The sequence below is a fragment of the Myotis brandtii genome, unplaced genomic scaffold (genome assembly GCF_000412655.1).
Source record: "Myotis brandtii unplaced genomic scaffold, ASM41265v1 scaffold244, whole genome shotgun sequence".
NCBI lineage: Eukaryota > Metazoa > Chordata > Mammalia > Chiroptera > Vespertilionidae > Myotis > Myotis brandtii.
The window spans coordinates 2,971,034-2,975,512 of NW_005359225.1; positions in this window are offsets into that span (position 1 = coordinate 2,971,034).

Sequence of the window (4,479 nt, forward strand, 5' to 3'; positions counted from 1 at the left end):
CCTCATAGAACCCTGTGCACCTTTTTCTGAACTAAATAATAATAGGTTATGGTTCATCCTTTTGGAGGTCATTTTGATCTCAGGTGGCCAGACACCCCTTAGACTCAAAGAAAAAATTCTTTTTTGGGGGGGGGGTGAATTTTTAATTTTATTGCAAATAATTTGCAGGACTGGAAATAATTAAACTGTCACACATTTCAATGTTAATAAACCCCATGCAGAAGGATCAGTTACAACACAGTAATTTACTAAGATTATAAAGAGTATATCATTTTTAAGAGCTCATTTTTTATTTTTTTAATGGGATCATCCTGAATTTTATTTATTTATTTTTCTTTATTGATTAAGGTATTACATATGTGCCCTTATTGCCCCATTGCCCGCCTACCCTCAAAGAAGAAATTCTTAATGAGAATGGTTCCAAGTAGCTAACAGAATGTTTCTCAAACTCAAGTAATACATGGGCCCCTGTTTAAAATTCCCACAGACTCACACCAAAGTTGACTTGAATTATTTTAATTTTTAATACCATTTACATATTTATAAGCACAAAACTGAGCATATATATCCCTGTGCTTACAGCTCTTCTACAACTCTAAGCCAAGACAAACAGAAAATAAGCAAAACCACTAAACCTATAAATTCCAATAAAACTTCAATTTAATGTGACAAAAGGTCACATTTGAAACCTGACCAGGGCACAGTTCTTTTGAGTCCGGCACGCCCACAGCACTGTGTACAGCAGGCAGCCCCATCATGCTTCTCTGGGCACACTCCTGGGAAATCATGCTGACAGAGCATCAAGGCTCCATTTGACTTCCACTTGGCACAGGAACATCATCTCCTTGGATTGGAGTGACTGGGTCACACATTTGTGCACATGCTGCTCTTCTGTTTCCCCCTCCATCTGCCTGGTGGCTTTCTACTTGTCCTTTGAGTGAATTCTTCCTCTGAAAGCCTTTACTGGCCTCCACAAGCTAAGCATGTCTCCTCTACTCTGCACCCCTACTATGCCCTATACACTCAGTCCCAGCCCTGTAGCCCCTGGAGAGTAAAATCACTCATTTACTCTCTTGTCTCACTCCAGATTATCCCATCTGTCCCTTCGACTGCAAGCTCGGTGAAGGTAGGAACTGAGTCTGATCCATTTCTGGTCCTCACTTCCCAACACAAGGCCAGGCACAAGGTATTTGCTCAAAGAAGAATACTGAATGAATGAATGAATGAATGAATGAAGTTAGGTAGCCTCTCTTCTAAGTCTGGGATATTCAGCTCCACCGTCCAGATCAGCATTTTCTTTCCTCTCTCAAACTCCCACTGTTGTTCTCTACAAGGGCTTGAAAAAAGTATAGCCTAGACTAGACTCATAAAATATTAGAGATAGAAGAGCCCTATGTGATGACTACAATTAACATTCAGAGAGGGGGACTGACTTGCCCCAGGGTACCCAGCTAGGATGTGAAAACACCAGACCAGAGGCCATGTGCTCTGATTCCCATTTCAGGGTTTCTTCCAAGACATTATTTATCATTTCTTCATTTTTGGCTAGGGCTGCCTTGGGGGAAAGCAAGTTCCCTGTGACCTCCCCTCCCCATGGCAGTGTTCTGGGAACAAACTGGATTCTCACGGTTCTCCCAATGGTGGCAGAGTGCCCATGTCAGGCAAGATACTTTTCATAATGAAAAAGAAACAGAGATAGCATCAGACCTCATTCGTAATTTCCCCATAGCAGCCGGAATCTAAAATCTCTTTGTCTCCCTTCTCAGCTTATTATGCTGCCCTTGTCCTTAGTAAAGTGGACCAAGAAAGTGGACCTGAGGGCTTTTAAAAAAAACACGGTACTTATTTATTTACGTATGTATTTACTTCCAGAAGCATTTATTTTTGCAACATAGGCCAATATGGACATCCTGCAACTCCCACCCGCCTCTCCTCACTTCTTTCCCGTGGCCAAACCACTACTGTCATCCCTGACCCCGGACATCCTTCTTCCTTCCAGACAGGCAGGCAGGCCACCTCCTCATGCCTGGCCTTCCCAGCCGGCTGGCCTGGCTTTGACCCCACAACCACCAGATCATCGTTCAACATTTAATCACTTCCCCTTTCGACACCCATCCTGTTCTCCCTCATCCTGCCTCTTGGCCAAGGCTCTGGACCTCAGGTAAAGAGAAATCTAGAAGGAAGAAAACTCAGACATGTGGCTCATCAACTGTGTACCTGGGACCAGGCTTTTTTTGTGTGTGGGGGGAGCGGGGCCTGGGTTTTTTTTACTCCGAATATTTATTTATTTTTATTGTGGTAAATATATACATAACAAATTTTACCTTTTTGCCAATTTTTAAGTGTACAGTTCAGTGGCATTAAGGACATGTAAATTGTTGCACAAACATCACCACTATCCAAGGTTACCTAACGGATATGTACCAAACAACAGAGCTGCAAAATATGCGAAGCAAAAACTGATAGAACCTAAAGGAGAAATAGCTAAATCCACATTTATGGTTAGAGACCTCAACACCCTCCCTTCTCTGAACAATTGGTAGAACAACTAGAGAGAAAGTCAGCAAGTATGTAGAAATCACCAATACCATCAACTGACATATTCTAATTAACATTTCTTGAACACTGCACCAAACAGCAGCAGAATACACATTCTTTTAAAGTGTTCACAGCTCAGCCAGTATGGCTCGGTGGTTGAGCATTGACCCATGAACCAAGAGGTCCTCCGTTTGATTCTCAATCAGGGCACATGCCCAGGTTGGGGGCTCGATCCCCAGCGGGAGCATGCAGGAGGCAGCTGATCAATGTTTCTCTCTCATCCATGTTTCTAGCTCTCTATCCCTCTCCCTTCTCTCTGAAATCAATAAAAAACATTTAAAACATAAATAAAGTATTCACAGTTCATATACCAAGATAAACCATATACTGAGCCATTAAAAAAAACAAATTTAAGAGAACTGAAATAAAACAGAGTGTATTTTCAAACTAGAAATCAGTTTGAAATAAAAAATATAACATACTTAAAAAAATAACCCAAGGGTCAAAGAGGAAATCTTGAGGGAAATAAAAAATACATTAATTAAATGTAACCTCAGAACATATCAAACTTTGTGGTATGTAGATAAAGTCATACTGAGCGGGAAATTTTTATGGCACTAAATACATACACTAGCAAAGAGGAAATATCGCAAATCAATTATCTAAGCTCCCACCTAGAAAACATAGATAAAGAAAAACAAAAGAAACTCAAAGCAAGCAGAAGGAAGGAAATAATAAAGATAGGAGCAGAAATCAATGAAATTGAAAACATTAAAACAAGAGGAACAATGAAACAAAGAACTGATTCTTTGAAGAAAATTAATAAAATTGACAGACCCCTAGCAAGACTGACAGAGAGAGAAAAAAATTAGCAACATCAGGAATAACAAAAAGGACAGCTACAGACCATGTAAACATCAAGAGGATAATAAGTGAATACTACAAACAGCTCTATTTTTATTTTTTTATTTTTTTTTAGTTTGGTGATGACTTTTTAAAAATTTCTTTAAACGTATCTTTATTGTTGTTGACTAGAGGCCCGGTGCATGAAAATTCATGCGCTCGGTGTGGGGGTTTCTCAGCTCGGCCTGCGCCCTCTCACAGTTCGGGACCCCTCGGGGGATGTCCACCTGCTAGTTTAGGCCCACTCTCCAGGGAGTCAGACATCCCTCTGGCAGCCCGGGAGCCCTCAAGGGATGTCCCACTGACAGTGGGCCTAAGCCACAGTCGGACATCCTTAGCGCTGCAGAGGAGGCTGGAGAGGCTCCCGCCATGGCCGCTGCACTTGTAGCCCTCAGCCCGGCTTGTGGCTGAGTGGAGCTCCCCCTATGAGAGCACAGTGACCACCAGGGGGCAGCTCCTGCATTGAGCATCTGCCCCCTGGTGGTCAGTGTGCATCATAGCAACCGGTCTTTCCCGATCATTCCACCATTACAGTCAATTTGCATATTACCCTTTTATTATAGAGGATAGTATTATAGATGTCGCCTTTGTTTTTGTTTTTTCCCCATTGATACCTTCCACCCTGCACCCGCCCCTCCCAGACCTTCGCCAGACAGTTGTCTGTGTCCCTGGGCTGTGCATATCTATATATATAAAAGGCTAAGTGACCGACTATACAGCCGTCTGACTGACTGACTGGCTGGTACATACAATGTGCACTGGCAATTTAAAAATAAACATTGACTCGTGCATGCACGATACATATAGGCTATGTGACCAACCATATATACATCCAACCATCCAACCAACTGATTGGCTGGTACATATGATACACACTGGCAATTTAAAAATAAAGGTTGACTCGTGCATGTGCAATACATATAAAGCTCTTGCTGGTGCCAATTGCACATATACAGGGAGATATTAGAATAAGTTTAATCAATTTATCAGTCATTGTTTTTATCAATGTTTTTATATCATGTTTTTGTTTTTATATCA